This window comes from Aegilops tauschii, chromosome 2 (assembly GCF_002575655.3).
Source record: "Aegilops tauschii subsp. strangulata cultivar AL8/78 chromosome 2, Aet v6.0, whole genome shotgun sequence".
NCBI classification, from domain to species: Eukaryota; Viridiplantae; Streptophyta; class Magnoliopsida; order Poales; family Poaceae; genus Aegilops; species Aegilops tauschii.
This window is the reverse complement of record NC_053036.3, coordinates 457,814,003-457,832,977: the sequence shown is the minus strand read 5'-3', so window position 1 is coordinate 457,832,977 and position 18,975 is coordinate 457,814,003.

Below are 18,975 nucleotides of genomic sequence, written 5' to 3'. Positions count from 1 at the left end.
CGATCGATATAAAATAAACGGAAATGATAAACGTTCGGATTTTAAGCATGGCAATCCGAATGTTTTTCATGGCAAATTTAGATTACGCGGTGGCGGCGGGGGCGTCTCGCGGTGGGAAGCGGCTCCTCTGCCGTGCTCTGTGTGTCGTCGGGCCACTGACCGACGGCGACGGCGGCGTCTTGCGCCGTTGTTGCCGTACTCCTGGACGTTGGCCTAGCTTCAAGGAAGGCCAAAATGTTCTGGACTTCGGAGCGAGTCAACTGGCGGGAGAGGCGACTGGCGTTGGTGCAAGGAAGCGGTCGACGGCGGCCATCCATGCCGCTGAGGGGGGCACTGGTACCCGCGCGGGGACATGCGCTGTCAACGGCGCGGCAGAGACATTCGTGTGCACGGGCACCGGCACAGGCGCACACGTCAGTGCACGCGCAGGCGCATGCGCTGGCAGGTGCACGGGCACCGGCATGGGCGTGCGCGTCAGTGCACGCGCAGGCGCATGCGCTGGCAGGTGCACGGGTGCGTGAAAGTCGGCGGGGACCTCGTGGAACCCCGTGGGATCAAGCTCGGCGACAATGTGTGGCTCCCAGCCCATCAATGCCACGGGGATGGGCGCTGGCGCAGTCGGGGCGACGGGAGCCGGAACGGGAGCGGGGACAGGCGCGGCGTCTTCCCGCAAGGCCAGTTCAAGCTCGTCCCAAAGCGCCTTATGTTCTTGAGACTCCGGCTGGGTGTCTTCCTCAAGAAACTGGAACACTAAGGGCAGACCATCGTGATGCGGCATGGCGTACGTTTAGGTCAGGATAGTTGGAGGTAGACGACAGGAGAATCGGAGAGGAAGAGAGAGGATTGTAGCGATACCGGGTAGTGCGGGGTTGATTTTAAACTGCGGCGCCGGCGACATTAAAAGTGGGAGCAGTTGGGACGACGGTGGGCGGCGGAGCCTGGTCAAAGGGCTCGCCTCCCGGTGAGCCTGCACAGCGGTCTGCTCGCACGCCTCCCTGACAGCCGGCGCAGCGGTCTGCTCGCACGCCTCCCGTCGACTCACATGCTTGCTTGGACGACACCTGCCGATGAGAAGCGGGGACTCGTGGCGGCACGTAAACGCACACGGTTTCAATAGTGAAAGCGTTCGCCTTAACGCGACAAGTCTTTGTTCCAAAATACCTTGGCTCTTCATTTGTGCAACTTGTCTCAAATTGAAGAAAAAACTTATGAAGTAATATTTGTGCCATATCACGTGACCATGCTTAGTTTCAAGAATTTATGCTCACTTTTGGATTTTCTGAAATTTAAGATCTAGGATTCGAAACAATATCATAACCTGCATCATGCAATACATTTTCAAGTCGTACATCTGTCCTGTTGTATTTCTTAAGAATGGATTTGGTCAAACATTTTGCTTAGTTAGACTTCAGACAAGTTATATATGCAGAGTAAAAGGATAATCCCTCCGTACCAGTGCATTGCCTGATATATTAACTCAAGTACTAGGCACGAACAAACGGGCTCAATTCTGCGCTCATCCTGGTGTAGTAGTAGTACTAGGCAATGCAGTTGACGGGTGACCTTGACGAGCGGCGACCGAGGGAATTGAACCATGCTCGGCACGGTAGGTAACGTTGTCTAGTTACTAAAGCATCCCTCCGTTGTTCATCGCTAGTCATTATGGACCGGGGACATGAGGGGAATTTCCTAGGGCTGGAATTCTGGCCACCAGATATTTCGACTTGAAACGCTGAGGCTCGACTGGTTGGGGTTGCCTAATGTGCGTACCACGCACGCCACCGAAGGACACGAGCCCGTTTTTTTAGGATCAACACGAGCCAAGGTCTGGCTGGTACGCCGTTGGGTCCTACCATTCGAGAATACGAAAGGAACCTTTTAAATTGCCGAACGAATCTATGTGTATTACAATACCCATATTTTCCTTGCAAATACTAATCTCAACGTGGTAATTGATTTATGATGAGTTGTTGAATTAGAGTGAGTTTGTGATATAGTGATCTCAACGTGGATTTCACATTTCATGGTATCCCTAGTAAGTTTTCCAATGCAAATTCAGATTTAAAAGATGAACAATATGGAGGTGAGAAAACTTTGTATGTATCAAGCATATGACCACACACACACACACACACAGAGACACACACACACACACGCACGAACACAACAACAATCCAATAAGTATAGTGCATCTATTTTTCCAAACCATGCATGTATGAGACGAATATAAAAATACTCCTTCTATTCCTAAATATTAGTCTTTTAGAGAGTTCAACAAGTGACTACATACGGAGCAAAATGAGTGAATCTAGACTCTAAAATATGTCTATATACATCCGTATGTGCCAGTCCATTTGAAGCCTCTAAAAAGACTAATATTTAGGAACAAAGGGAGTAAAATGTAAGACATCCATGGTCCTCAGTTCAATATTTAAAATGAACATGAAACTGAAACATGAATATTAAGTCTAGTACTAAAGTACATGCAAATGTTGTGTTTAGGCGGAGCTATGATTGTCGGGGGTCAACCCCTCGACCTTAGATAAAATTGTGGAGCTCTGTTTAGGGTTGTTTAGATTATATTTGTCCCCACCCTCCCAACCACCGATTGGTTGTGCACCCCCACCCCTCCTCCCCGGGAGAATATCATGTGCCCCCGTACCTTAGATGCTATATGCCGATACGAGTTGCTTGGAGCTTGTAGATCTGAGATATAGCAGCTCACATGATGTGTCTTAATATTTTTGCAGGAAACCTTGATGAGTTTGAGAATTGCACACAATTTGTACAAAAACTACTTAGATGCCCTTTGATCCCATATCCAACGACCTCGAAGCTCGTATCACCGTAGCATCTAAGATGAAGGAGGACATCATATTCTCCTGTATGTAAGAATATCATGTGCTACCACACCTTAGATGCTTTGGTGATACAAGCTCTTCGGAGGCGTTGGATTTGTGACCCAACACCTCCTCGGTGGTTCGAATGGTTTTTTTCAGAAAAGCCCCAAAAGAGTTCGGCCACTGCTTACAAGCACAAAGACTGCTCAAATGCCATTGGATCTCAGATCAAACGACCTGCAAGCTCGTATCACCATAGCATCCAAGCTGCGATAGCACCTTATGTTTTCTCGCACGGGAGAGTATGAGGTGCTCCCGCACCGTAGATTCTATGGTGATATGAGTTCACTGAGATCTAACGGCCCACAGTAGGAGGTTTGAATGTTTTTGCAATACACGGCTGATAGAGTTTGGGAAATGCGCAGAAAGTACAAGTACTATGCATGTGCCATCTAATCACTCATCATACGACCTAGATGCTCATATCACCATAGCGGGTAATTAAGCTACGGGGAGCACCTAATATGAGCACTGGGGAGCCGTTGGATCGAAGATGTAGCGGCACACACGAGGCCTGAATGTTTTATTTGCAAAAAAAACCTTTGGAGAGTTTGGAAATTGCGCATAATTACAAAGACTACTCCCAAGCCATTGGATCTCACTTCCAACGGTGTAAAAACTCGTATTATAGTATCTAAGCTGCGGGGTGGATGTGATATTCTATGCCGCTGTCATTTTTGTTCGTATACTTGCAAAATACGTGTAACTCGTGCCGTTACTTGTCTAACCGCGCAGAGTGTTTGTTCAAAAAAACCATCCTACACTGAAATATCGGAACAACACACGGGGGTCCCACTTGTCATTAATCAAATTTGGACCTAAAACTAACAAATCTGAAAGACAAGATTCGAACTGGCAACCTAGACTACAAAGCGTAAGTCGATAGCCTGAAAAAATGAACGGTTGTTGGCTTTGTCCCATAACTTGATTTTATACAGTACTTGCGTTGAGTAGAGTAGAGGGAGTGCCTCGTCAACACGTGCATGACCATTGTCTCACTTACTGGTGGGTCCCAGGTCTGCGATCTCAATCTCTCTTCTCTCCATCGTCTAACCTTTGCACGGGCACACACGAAGAGCGACGCTAGCTTGCCGTGGTGTTATTACAACTAAAAAAAAGCTTGGAAAATAGAAGAATCGCCTAGAACAAGAGACGTTGTGGCTGGTCGAGATGGAGCTAACCACATCTATCCTCCGTGCCACGTTTGCATGATGAAGCTGTGTGGCTAGTGGGGTTTTTTCGACTGACTGGCTGGGTCCCGAGGTCGAACCATAGGTACTATGTTTGATACAGTATATTTTTACACGCACATTTTTCCTCCGTGCCGAGACGTGGCACACCCTATCGCGCGGTTTCGGGGTCCTCCTGGGTGGTGCACGCATATATTCTTCCTGACGTGGGATGCCCTACCGCGCATTTTCTGGGTCCTCCTCGGTCGTAGCGCCGAAGCAAGTAAATGAGTCGTCAAATCACGAAAGACCACCTTTCCCGCCGAGTACATCAGTGAAGCACGGTGGCTAGCTAGTTGGGCTAGTTCGACCGATTAGCTAGGCCGCCGCCACATTTGTTTTTTCACCCCTTTTTTATCTACTTGCCGGCAGGTAAATTTAAATATCCACCGCGGCGTTGCTCTGGTGTTTGGGTGCGGCAGGATTTTTAATTTTTTGATTGACGGGAGCAGGTGCGGCAGGATTTTTAATTTTTTGATTGACAGGAGCAGGCGCGGCAGCAATTAGTCACGATGACTCCGCCTGTAAAAACCCACTGCTCCCTGATGTGAGAAGTCGTCGACTGGTGTTTTACCATGGTGAAAACCAAAAGATTCCCCGCTCCCTCCGCCTTCCCGTAGATTGCATTGCCTTTCAGCCGTTTCGCCCCCTTTGCTTCCTCTCCCCATTGCTTCTACCTGGTGCCATGGCGGCGCAGCAGATCATAGAGTCCGAGGTGAGGCGCCTGACATAGGAGCTCCATGCCAAGGATGCGGAGCTCAGGGCCAAGGACGTGGAGCTCCGTGAGCTCAAGGAGGAGAGGAGTGCCATGCTCCTCCGTTATGTGCGGGAGTTCACAGAGCTTCAAAAGCGGCAGGTGTCCACCACAAAGATGCTCGAGGCGTCGGCGGCATTGCTACAGAAAGCGAGAGATATGATAGGCCGTCAGGGGAGCCGGCTAGAGCGCGAGCGGGCCGATCGTGACGAGGTCTAGGATCGCCTCAGCCACTTGGTGAACCAAGTTGCCACGCACGTGTTGCGGCTGCGCGATGCCTACCGTCGTGCCAGCGTGACGATGCCGGCCGTCGGGCTAAACCCGCTCGACCACCCGGTTGACTTCAATGAGCTGCGGCTTCCTGACCTGGTCTCCTTCTTCACCTATATCTCCGAGGAGCTGAGCCGTCTCCGCGCGATGGTGGGGGCTGAGCTCGACAAGGAGGGGTTGCGGGCTGCCGTCGCCGCTGCCGGGCAAATCCTTTCCGGGCTCCGTCACCGGAATCCATTCGTGCCACTGGACACCGTCTTTGACGAGCTGGCTCCCGTCGACCGGGAGCGGGCTCTGCGGGCGGTTGCACCCTGCATCACCAACGTCGTGCGCCTCGAGAAGCGGAGGGACTTCGGTGGTGTTTAGGCGCCCTCTGCATGGGCATGTCCATGTCTCGGCGCAACATGACCGTTGGATCAAACTCAGACGGTGCAGATCAGTCACTGTAGCACAAAGCGTGTGGGTGTGTTTGGTTGCATTCTCATCTCAATATAGTTGTTTCCTCTTCGTGTATTTTTGTCAACCTACTGGTGTGGACTCATGCACCCTTCATGCACTCTGCCAAACACCCAAAAGTGGGTCGAGAAGGGAACTTTTGCTCCCATCCCGTGCACCCTTCATACACCCTGCCTAACACTATTCGTGCTTCATATGGTTCATGTTTCGTGGAGTACTGTAGCACCGTACTCTCCGTGCGCTGTGGACCTAGTTCTGTTAACATTGATCTCACCGTTCATTCTCGACCGGACAGTCGAAAAAGCGGTACTATGTTACATATAGGAGTAGTTGACATGCGCACAACATCATTTGTTATCGTCATATCTTACTACACTAGCAACAAGATTGTGTAGTACTGACATATGAACCACTGCACATGCCTAGTAGTAGGAGCACTGTGTATGTTCAAGTGGCTGCCGTGTTTCACACTCCTCCGTTGTAAGAGTGGAAACGCTTGCTGTAATCATTTTTTTCTTCAGAAAAACAGTGGACACGCTCTACCGTGCGGATCCTCCTCCAGCCATGCACTAAATTACTCACTTTCGCCGACGTGTGGGATAGCCAGCACCTGGGTCCACCAGCCATGCACTAAATTACTCCGTAGTAGAGTGACGGTAGACTACCCCGATCGAACCGCCGCAGTAATGCCCAATGAGCCGTCAAATCACAAAACCCCCTCCTTTCCAGCAGTAAGTTGGACGAACGAAGCAACCATCATTTCACTCTTCTCTCTCAGCTTCCTCTCTTGAAGAAAACCCTCACTCACTTCGCTTCTCCCTCATCTCGTTCCTCCTTTCACTCTTCTCTCTCAGCTTCCTCTCTTGGAAGGACGCCGGAGCACCGACCGATGTGATGTCTATGGATCTGGCCAAAACCGTCGAGGCTCATGGTATGAAGAAGTGCAAGCACCCCGCCGAGACTACCGCAGACAAGCTCAAAGCCATCGCCCTGTCCAAGCCCCCTCTCCGGGATCCCTCATTAAGAAAGTACAGGTAATGTCTCTTGTTGACGATCTTTTTCTCGATCTTGATCGTGTTTTTTCATCTAAAACACAGTACTAGTACTGGTAGTACAACTTTCTGGGTGATCTTGCATGTGATTTTAGTGTGGCAAATGACGGTTCTAAATTCCTCTTTTGACCAAAACATGCGAGAGTTTGACACTGATTTCTTATAGATTACTTTCAACTACTCCCTCTGTCCGAAATTTCTTGTCTTAGATTTGTCTAGATACGGATGTATCTAATACTAAAATGTGACTTGATACATTCGTATCTAGACAAATCTAAGACAAGAATTTTGGGACCGAGGGAGTACTTTATGAACATCAATGCTACCTTTTAAGAGGGTATATTTGCCTCAATAACTTGTGTTATGGATATTGCATGTAATCCCTCTGCTCTCATGCCTTTGAAGACATGTTCTAATGTCTTTGTTCACTCATTTTTGTGCGTATATGTAGTCATATATGGAGTATAATATCAAAAATCATCTTATATTTCTGAACGGAGGTAGTAATAAAATATGGTTTCTGTTTGAATTAGAACCAGGTCCGCGGTGGAGATGAAGTTCTCAAAGTCATGCCGTGTGAACTAGAAGACCTGATGATGAGTTCTACTGCTGAACTATCCAGCTGCTGTGTCCTTGTCGGCACATGTCCTGAACTAGTGTTTTCCTGTAGCATTGTTGTCAGGCGTGTTCTCGAGGCTGTACTTGACCACAACAATTTCCTGGCTGTGCCTTCGATTATGAAGGGTGTGGTTCTTGTAAAGCTTCCCAACAAATCTGATGCAGCCTGTCTTCATCATCATGTTTATGAGTGGAAAGACCACTCTGTTAGGTTCTCCAAGGTTGACAAGATGGTGATGGTGCATGTAGACATCTCACACGAAGTCCATGGCCTAGTCAGTTATGCGGGGTTCATCCCGTAGGTCGGTGGCAAGAAATAGTCTGCAGAGTTTAGTTAGTGCAACTTTGCTTGTCTGTAGTAAGTACTATTGTTCAGTACTTGATTTGTGTTTGTGAACCCTGTATTGTTTAGTAGTACTGCCGCTTTTGGTGTGTGAACGGTCTATGTTAATGTCTGTCCACTCAATTCAGTCTGTATATTTTGAAGTATCCAGATCATATTTTTTGTGAGGACGGTTTATCAATTATGGTTACACTCCAATATCTGTATGCATTGCAGGGTTTATCGCACCCACCAGGATTTCCAGTCCCATGGATGTTCGGTCCATACGGTTTGTCACGACCTTTGGACTGTCCTGCTTGTGGGAGTAGGCGGGGCCCCTACATGCCACGCGTAGTTGGACGATCAATCTTCTGTTTAGTACTTCAACATAGTGATTTCCTGGTAAGGATTCACTCGTGTCACATCAAGTAAATCTTATTGATTTACTGTCTAAATCTTATTGATTTAATGTCATGTTTTCTTTCTTTTCCTGCAATTTTACGACGCAGGTTTTGCCATGTGACATTCATCACAAAATAAATCGTTTGGTTTGCTCTACGATGGCTATTTTTTGCAGGTTTCACTTCTTATGTCGTGTCAGTAACGAAGGCAATGTCCATCACTTTTATTACTGGAAAAAATTGGATCAGTCTCTTGTCTGAGTACAAGCTGAATCCCTATGATGAACTGTAGTTTGGTTTAACAAAAATGCCACAATTAGTCCTTCTCGCGTTTAAAAGAAATGAAGAAAAAAACTGGATCACGGTCACGGATCCTAGTCAAGTTAGAAAGCTGATCATAGAAGACCAGACACGATCGCCGCTGTCTCGCACAGATCGAGCACCGACAGTTGCTCTAGCACTGACAGCGGCAGCAACTCAGTCTGATCCAGCTGAGGATTGGGTACCGACCGCATCAGCGGATCAGTCTGATCTACCGGAGGATCGGGCATCGACACCAGCACCTGCTCCGACACCGGCACCAGCTCTACAAGGATCACCATCTTCGGCAGCAACAACGGCTTCGGCACCTGCACCAACACTTGCACTTGCATCTGCTCCGGCCCGTGCAGTTGCACCGGCAACAGACTGGGCTGCAGTTCGCACTTCATATACCAAAGTCCTTACAAAAACTGACATGTCCACCTTCTTGGTAAGCATTGGCCGCCCAAGTGCTTCGTTCTTTTTTATTTCCATGTTGTTTCACATGATTCACTGTGTTGATCTAACTGTTTGGGTATGTCTTGTTTGCAAACAGAGAATTCCTAGAGCAACGAGGGAGTCATTCAACAATCCGGGCGACCGCGGCCAAGTTTCTCTTACCATGCGCAGCCTTGGTGTGAATGAACCTGCTCAATATACCGTAAGTACAAAGGATGGTCGCATGATGATTGATGCTAAAGGATGGTCAATGTTCAAATCTAAATCATATCTTGTGGTAGGGGATGATGTCAAAATCGAACTTTCTCAGCAAGGAGAGCTGGTCCAAATCAACTTTGAAATTCTTCAGTAGCAGCACGCAACTGCCGAACTGATCTATCCTCCGAGAGATTTTGATGTAATAATCTGGCATGGTGAAACATGTGTCCTGTGTGTATACGTAGTACGACAGTATTATTTATCACATGGTATATCGTTGATAGAATTGCAACTCTGATTGCTGGTTAGGAACTGTCGTTCGATTTCATTCCAACAGCTGCCGTGCTTTATTCAATTTTGTGTATTCGCCTTGCGACAGCATCTAAAACCAGCGCCGTACCGATCACTTGCAATATGAAAAGCGCCGAGGTAGAACACATGGGCCCCCAAACATGCAGGGTCGGCCTGCGGCCCAAAGTCCAGAACCGTGAGCCTATCTGAGTATTATATCTCAGCTGAACCACCATAAAAAAAGCTGAACCCCCATAATGCCCGTGCGTTGCAGAGGGAGTATATTTCTCGGCAAGGTGAGCCTATGATATAAAATATTTGTATATTTCTTTACAGAGGGAGTATCTCTCTGTCAAAAAATATATTTATGTGTAACTAGTTACTCCTGTCTTTCTACTTCCTTTCGCTGATATGTGGGGCAACCAGCAACGGGGTCCACGTGCCATATGCACAAATTAGAGTGCACAACTTCACGGTAGACACACCCCGGTCGTAGCGCCGCAGTAATGCCCAATGAGCCATCAAATCACAACCCCCCTTTCCAGCTTTAGCAGTAAGCTGGACGAACGAAGCGGCAATATTTCACTGGGCCTGAATCCCCTTCTCCCTCGTCTGCTTGTTCAGAGAAATCCCCCTCTCGGCGATTGCATAGGGTTTTCTCATGGAGAACCAGGTACGAATTCTTCATCCATCCCCGATAAATCCAAGTCCCTTGGTCGCAGGTAATCCTAGGATGGCAGCCGCCGCCATTCATGCATTTTTCTTCCTACTGAATCTAGTGTGTTTCATTTGCAGTGCCCAAAGTGCGAGTACCCTACAGGTTTCTGCGCCCTCGGCGAGACGCCACACTTGTTCCTTCTCATCCTAACACAACATTTTGAAACGTGCATAGTATAGAATCCTCTTTTCTATCCTGGAGGGTGGGTTTTTTTGAACATGCTGTGTTCTCATATTATTTTTCCTGCAGTGTATTATTTGCTCTGCCAGAACACATGTACTCAAGATGCTCGGCCTTGCCATAACTGAATACACTAGTTTAATGGTCACAGTGAAGGCAAGCCATGGATATAAGTTCCGAGTTGGGTTCATGAACCAAGAAGATCGCTGCTTTTTTTATGGCCGAACTTGGATAAACTTTCTCAAGTGTTATGGACTGAAAGTTGGCGCACAAATGTTGATGGAAATAGCAGAACTTGGTCTCATATTCACTGCGATCTTCCACCCCGACGTCGTTCCAATTATTCATCCATGTTAGTTTTGTATCTGGTTCTTGCTTGTTGCCTCGATTACTTCTTAATCCACCTATTTTGTCTAACTAATCACAATTTAACTTTAGAAGTAGCAACAAATCTCTCACGAAGATGCTACTTCTAACTAATATTTTCTTATAATTGGTGGTACGTGTAGGTTTTTTCAGAGTTAAGCAGTCTTCTCGTTTGTTACTCTGTAATAACTCAGCTGTTACTAATGGCACTGAAGTTGACTGGATCGACATCCACAAGTTCCTACACTTATTGATCGTCTTGAGGTCCTTGTGGGGCGTTTCAATGGTGGAAGGCCACGTGGGATATGTGTGCCACTGCTGCACTCGTTGAACAGGTCCAACTGTGTCGAGAAACTTATGGTACGAGCTGTTTTCTGTTATATATGTTGTTCATAAACTATTGCTTATACACAGTTTTACAGCTGTGATCTTCTTGAAATAGGAACTGCCGAGTTCTATTGTTCCGATACAGATGCCTGACCATGGTCGGGTCGGACTTGCGCTTGGTCACAACATGATGTTTATGTCGACCTACTCAATTCCCCTTGGAGGTGAAAATATACTTATTCATGGGTGGTCTCAAATAATGAAGGCCCGTCCATCTTGGAGAATAGGACAGAAGATTATGTTCATGCTTTTCCATGGCTCTAAAGCGAATATCCTGTTTATTGACCACGTTGCGAGATGAAGCCGCTTTCAGAAGGTTGTGGATGCGCGGGGTGGCGCCTGGGCCTTGTCCTGGGGCTTGGCGGCCTCACCCTTGGTTAACTGTAGGCAAAGTAGCACTGTTCGAGGCGTGCTTTGTACGGTTGAACCTGTATAAGTACTCATACTGCTTTCAGCTTTGGTTGTTAAGTGCCCCTGCTGGTTTCAGTTAAGGTTGTTAAGTACTCCTGCTGCTTTTACAGTCTGTCGTGTTTCTTCAGTCCTGTCTTCCTCGAACTGCCAAAACCAAACCAGCGCCGGCGGGGCCGCCTGCTTCCGCCTCCCACGGCTGGCTGCGCCTCAGCGCACGCATCCCCGCCCCACCGTCTCCTAAATCGTTAACGCCGACGTCCTCCACGCGCTTTGGTGCGCTCACCGCGGTGCCGCCCTCTCGCGTTGTCAACATGGTCAACAAACAACAGGAATCGGCAGAAGTACGTGGAGAGGATGACAGTAGGGGCCCACCACGTCAGCGTATGGAAAAATAAAATGCTTCCTCCTAGTGTTTTCCTGACATCTGGGACCCACGACATTGTGAGCGTATATAGTCAATAGACAAGAGAACAGCACAAGATCGGCTCACACCTGGGACATAGCTACTCAAGCAGTATTTTTTTTGTTTGGTATTGTTGAGACGGAGCAGGGTTTGAACTGGGCTGTGGCCCGTCTAGCCCAGGCTTATATTTTATGTTCACCATGTGACCATCCCAGCTATTTTTTCTTTGTGAAAATGAGCCCACTTTATTTTTTCTAAAGAATACCCAATCCAGTCCTACTTATTTTTCTACGCCCTGATGGGCTATAACTCTTTCAAGACGCCTGCAAATCTTGAAAGTAATATGAAATGGGTTGTAAATATAAAAACAGATGACAAATTGGCAATTACTTTATAATTTCTGAATTTTTTCACATTTTTAGATTCCTATTTCACTGGGCATTAACCTAATTTAAATATATCTTCAAAGTACTTTAAATCTGGCTCGACATTTCGGTATTAAAAATAGTTTGGAACCCATAGAAATATGCGAAATTGGCCCTGGACAACCAAAAAAACAACTGCAATAAATTGCATAAGAAGTTGCCATGAGCTATATATAAATTATTAAAAAAAAGAGGGAGTGGTCTGACTTGTGGGCCTGTTTAGTTGACGCGTATGCAAGATTTTTTTAGTTATTATATACGTCAACAAACGATTCTAGCAGACGTAACCGTTGGATGTCAATCCAACGGCCGTCGTGTTTCTTCAATCTCTGATCTTCTTGCTCCAGCCGCCAAAGCAGCGTCGGCGGGACCGCCTACTCCCGCCTCCCATGGCCGGCTGTGCTGCCGCGCAGGCCTCAGCGCCCCCTACTACTCCCACCGCTGGCCAGGGCATCCCTCTACTCACCCACACCCCCTGTTATTCTGCGGCGACGGCAGCCTCACACCGCAGCCGAACCGGTGAACCCTCGTACTCCTCTCCGCACGGGCTTCCACTACCGCGTCTTCCCCGGCTCCGTGTCGTCCCCTTCCTAGGCCTCTACGTCGTCCACCGCCGTGGTGCTCTCGGCGCGGCGTGGTCAATGTGGTCAACGACCGACTTCCATTGGAAGAGTACTATACGTGGAGAGGCTGACAGCTGGGTCCACGGCAGCCGCAAGGAAGTGCCTCCTTATTACGCGGAAAATAATTATTCCTCCACCTGACAGTAGGGACCCACCGGACGGGCCACCAGTACTTCGTGAAAAAAAGTGTTTCCCCCTGACTGCTGGGACCCACAGGACCGGCCACCGTATTTTGTGAAAAAAATGTTCCCCCCGCTGTCAGCTCGGACCCACCGGAAGTGCCTCCTTATTACGCACAAAAAAATGAATACCCCCTGCTAGCTGGGACCCACCTTGGTGGGAGGCGACTTGTGGGCCTACTAAGTTGACTGGGACGGAGGCCTTTGTCAACTTTAGTCAATATATGAATGATTCTAGCTCCAGTGATCGTACGATGTCTATCCAACGGCCGTAGTGCTTCTTCAACCTCTGGTCTTCTTGCTCCAGCCGCCCAAAGCAGCGCCGGTCGTGCCGCCTGCTCCTGCTGCCCGTGGCCGACTGTGATGCCGCAGAGGCCTCACCGCCCCCTACTACTCCCACCGCTGGCCAGGCCATCCCTCTACGCACCCACACCCCCTGTTATTCTGCGGCGACGACAGCCTCACATCGCAGCCGAACGAGTGAACTCTCATACTCCTCTACGCGTGGGCATCCACTGCCGCGTCTTCCCCGGCTCCGCGTCGTCCCCTTCCTAGGCCTCGCCGTCGTACACCGCCCTGGTGCTCTCGGCGCGGCGTGGTCAACGTGGTCAAGGAATGGCTTCCATCGGACGTGGACTGTACGTGGAGAGGCTCATAGCTGGGTCCACGGCCGCAGCAAGGAAGTGCCTCCTTATTACGCGCAAAATAATTATTCCTCCACCTGACAGCGGGGACCCACCAGACGGGCCACCGTATTTCGCAAAAAAAAATGTTTCCCCTGACTGCTGGGACCCACTAGCTACATCTTCGCACGCAAGGAAGTGCGTCCGAAAAAAACGATTCGCCCCCTGACTGCTGGGACCCACTAGCTACATCTTCGCACGCAAGGAAGTGCGTCCGAAAAAAAACGGTTTGCCCCCCTGACTGCTGGGACCCACCAGCTACATCTTTGCACGCAAGGAAGTGCATCCGGGCAAAGAAAAAACAAAACGATTCCCCCCTGACTGCTGGGACCCAGCAGCTACACCTTCGCACGCAAGGAAGTGCATCCGGGCAAAAAAAAACCAAAACGATTCGCCCCCCTGACTGCTGGGACCCACCAGCTACATCTTCGCAGGCAAGGAACTGCCTGACAGTAGGGACCCACCTGGTCGAAGCGTACGTAGCGTTGTCATTCTGGTCGCGAACGTGTACGTACATATATACTGGTCGATGTAGAGGCACGCACGTGTCGTAGTAGAGGTGCGCACGTAGCATGTACACGTACGTACAGCGGCCAGGGTGCAAGGAAGAAAATACGGCCACGTACGTACATACGGGCAGGGTCTCGAACGCCTACTCGCGCATACGTTCGGCCAGGGCTCGTGTACATGGCTGGGTCAGAACGGAGAAACAACGTCGTCGTCGTGTTCATGGGGAGGCAACGGAATGCGTTGTGTTCATGGGGAGGCAACGGAATGCGTCGTGTTCATCGGGAGGCAACGGAACGCGTGGGAGCCAACCGGCTGGGTCAGAACGGAATGCGTGGTCGTGTTCATCGGGAGGGCTTGGACGGAACAGGCGATGGAAACGAGGCCTGGCATACCGCAAAATGGAGGAAACGGCCTTGTGTTCCACCGGCCACGTTCGAAACGGGATCCTGTTCATCGGGAGGGGTCTGGCGTACCGCAAAACGGAGGAAACGAACCTCCTACGGTCGAAACGGGGGTCCTGTTGATCGGGAGGGGTGTGGCGTACCGCAAAACGGACGAAACAGACCTCCTACGGTCGAAACGGGGGTCCTATTGATCGGGAGGGGTGTGGCGTACCGCAAAACGGACGAAACGGACCTCCTACGGTCGAAACGGTGGTCCAGTTCATCAGGAGGGGTGTGGCGTACCGCAAAACGGGACTCCACGGGATACTGTTCATCTCCACCGTCGACCTCCTCCAGCCTCCACGGGCTACCGTCGACCTCCTCCAGCCTCCACGGGCTCCTGTTCATCCAGCCTCCACCGCGCGCTACTCCACCGGCTACTGTTCAACCACCCCTCCACGGGCACCCTCCACCGTCTACTGTTCATCCAGCCCTCCACACCACGGGGTCCTGTTCAACCACCCCTCCACGGGCACCCCTCCACCATCTACTGTTCATCCAGCCCTCCACACCACGGGGTCCTGTTCATGCAGAGGCAACGCCACCGCTCACTGTTCATCCAACCCCCCGCAACGGTCACTGTTCATCCAATCGATCGGCTTCAGTTAGCAGCAGTAGCGAAGGAATCGCTCGATCGGGTTCAGTTAACAGCCATCGATCGATCGCTCGGGTTCAGTAACGCGTAGCCTGCAGTGCAATCGCTCGGGTTCAGTTAGAGCCCAATGCCTCGCTCGGGTTCAGTTAGAGCCAACGCCTCGCACACATGCGCGTACGTGTACGAGAGAAACGTGCATCGCTCGACCCCCGACCTCCCACCGTAACCGGGAACTCCCCGAAATTTTTGTCCCCCTCGTTTCTACCACGGTTTTTTTTTCTGTCATGGACAGCCCAAAGAATGTCATGCAGCTGCGTCTCCGGCCCACCCAGGACGAAAAGCCCATTTTCTGTCATGATTTTTTGTCATGGAAGTAGGAGCCCACCACATCTATGATGATACCGGGTTTTGTCACAATTATCGTCATAGAAGTGTCATATGTATGACAGAAAAAAATTTCGTTCGGCCCAAAATGTCACGGATGTGTATTTTTTTTGTAGTGCTAACTGATGCTTCTAGGGACTTCCTAGATAGTTGTGCTGATTGTGTTTTCAGGGAACGAACTATTGGACAAGCTGAGGAATTATTGAACAACATATTGAAAAATTATGATGATTGGACTCTTCCCGAACCACCACCTGAGCCCACTCCAAAGAAGAGGGGTATATTATATCTCAGTCCTGAATATATGCAAGAGGCAAAGAAATCTATGAAGGAAAAAGGTATTAAAGGTGAGGATGTTAAAAATTTACCTCCTATTGAAGAAATACGTGGGCTTAATGCACCACCACTGCCTAAGGTGGTTGAGGTAAATTCTCTAATAAAATTCAATGATAATGACAACCCTCACAATATGCACCCTAGCCAATGCCTTTATGAGTTTGAGAATTATATTAGAAAGCGAGATCACTTCAATGCAAATGTTATGAAACAATTGAAATACAATTCTGGTATGATTGCTCGCTTGAGTGACTTGTTATTTAGAATCTCAAATGATGTTAGAGGTGTTGGAAAACATGCTTCTATGGTACAAACCTAGTTAGAACAAGTTGCTAAATCTAAAGAGAATTGCTTGATGAAATGAATAACAACATACATGACTTTGCTGTTAGAGTTGCAACTAGAGGAGGAAAAATGACCCAGGAACCACTTTATCCTAAGGGACACCCAAAAAGAATTGAACAAGATTCATAAAGAAACAACACCACTGCACCTAGTCCTTCTAAAAAGAAGAAGAAAAAGAAAAATGATAGGACTTTCACGCTTCTAGTGAACCTGAAGTAGGAAAACTTCCTGATAATGATAATGATGTTTCTATTTTGGATGCTGAAACTCAGTCTGGTAATGAACATTCACCTAGTGATAATGAAAAAGATAATGCTGATGTTCATGAAGATACTCAACCAAACAATGAAAAATAACTAGATAATGATGTTGAAATAGAACCACCAGTTGATCTTGATAACCCACAACCCAAAAATACACGATATGATGAAAGATACTTTGTTGCTAGGAAACACGGTAAAGAAAGAGAATCGTGGGTTCAAAAACCTATGCCTTTTCCACCCAAGTCAACTAAAAAGAGAGATGATGAAGAATTTGAACGCTTTGCTGAAATGTTGAGGCCAGTCTTTTTGCGTACTCGCTTGCCTGATATCCTTAAAATGCCTCCTTATGCAAAGTACATGAAAGACATCATCACCAATAAGAGAAAAATAATGGAAGCCAAAATCTCCACTATGCTTGCTAATTATACTTTTAACGACGGAGTACCTAAAAAACTTGGAGATCCGGGAATACCAACTATACCTTGCTCCATCAAAAAGAATTATATGAAAACTGCTTTGTGTGATTTAGGAGCTGGTGTAGTGTTATGCCTTTCTCTTTATATAAAAGACTTGACTTGAATAAACTCAGACCTACTGAAATATCTTTGCAAATGACTGACAAATCAACTGCCATACCTATTGGTATTTGTGAGGATGTGCCTGTTGTTGTTGCTAATGTTACTATTTTGACTGACTTTGTTATACTTGAGATGCCCAAGGACGACAACATGTCGATTATCCTTGGTAGACCCTTCATGCGCTCGAGCCTGGCCACGACATCATCGGGATCGAGGTTGACATGGCCGTCGCGGGCAATGATGAAGACGCAGGCTGCCTGTGTCTTGACTGAATTGCAGAGGTCCTCTGCCCATTCCTTGCATGGCATCAGGCTCTCGATGAGCACTGGTGACGGCGGCTCTTCAGGTGGGTCGCCGATCATGCCGCTGAGCAGCTCTGGATATTTTGCATTGGTGGATGGCAAACTGCTCATCACATCTCCTCTGCAATATGTCGATTGTGCGCCCAAGGACTGTCACGCCGATATCGCTGCCGATGGGCCATGGTGCCTGCACTGGCCGATGAAGCTCTTGCTCCCCAACCTGATCCATCTCGTTCTCCTCGCCGAAGATGTAACGCAGGTAGGCGTCGATGTTGAAGCTTTGGTCGTTGCTTGGCATGCTTGGAATAACTAATGGTAGATGGGTGAGAACTAGATCTGCGTAGAGTGTCGCGATGGTGCATTGCCGCCTGGGTTATATGGAGCAAGCCATTAGCTGGTGGCGGGAAACCGATGAGGGAAGAGGCGTGGATTTTACAATTTACTCTTGTGGAGCGCGGGAAGACAAAGTGGAGCACACACACAACCCGAATACCGTATCTGGTGCCACGTATTATTTATCACACAAGTGTTAACATAAGGAAACATATGTGTAACTTACTAATCATCGCACACAAGTACTCGCAAATGCATCGTGTGCGATACTCCTAGCTACCGTGAGCAACTAGTTTGAATTTTTCAATTTTTTTTTGTACACACAGAATCACACACGAAATAACTGTACTAATCGTCTGTGTTGTACTTTCTCATCGCAAACAGTTCATCCGAGTCGGCTGTTTGCCATGCATCACACACATCTTGTTAATTTGAACCATTTCTGTTGTGTTCCCTAATCGAAAATAGTTTGTCCGAGTGAACCGTATACCGTATATCACACACACCTTGATCTGGCTAACTGTTTCTATTGCACTCCCTAATAGCAAACAGTTCATCGGAGCGAACTGTATGCCGTATATCGCACACACATTGATATGGCTACCCGTTTCTGTTGTTCTGCCTCATCGCAAACAGTTCGAATGGATTAAACGTGTGCCCTGCATCGCACACACAACTAAAATCTGAACCGTGTTTGATGGCTCCGCCATCGCAAACGTTTTGCACCTTTTTTGACGGTTTTTTACATCCCCGTTTGCGATTAATTGCATCGCACACAGTTTCGTCAAAGAATCTCTGATTGTAGTGTCGCTTTAGCAGCATCCTGTAGTAGTGGATAAAGAACTGTGGCTTGAGGATACACTTCAGAATGACCTCAAGTCCATGATGACTCGACTCAATGAGATCCCTGGTCGAGTGCAAGCATGGAAGAAATCTGCTGCCTGCTGCGGAGCCGATGTGGCGCTCTCACTTTTCAGTGTCCATTGCAAAGATGCTAAGGAAGATAAGCTGAAGGCTCTTCAGGTGGAAAATACGAAGAAGCTCCAGTTTGGAGACTTTCATCAAAGCAGCCACTCGGATAGCTGACGACATTGACCTGGACACCTTCGTCGAGCCAGCGAGTTCCCCCGGTGCATGAAGAAAAAACTTTCTGATTCGAACTTATTTGTCTTGGAATGCCGAGTGGTCTTGTAACTGTTAAACTCATTCGGGCTTTCTGCCCGAGTACTTTTATCTGCGTTTGCAATCTTGAGGTTATGAA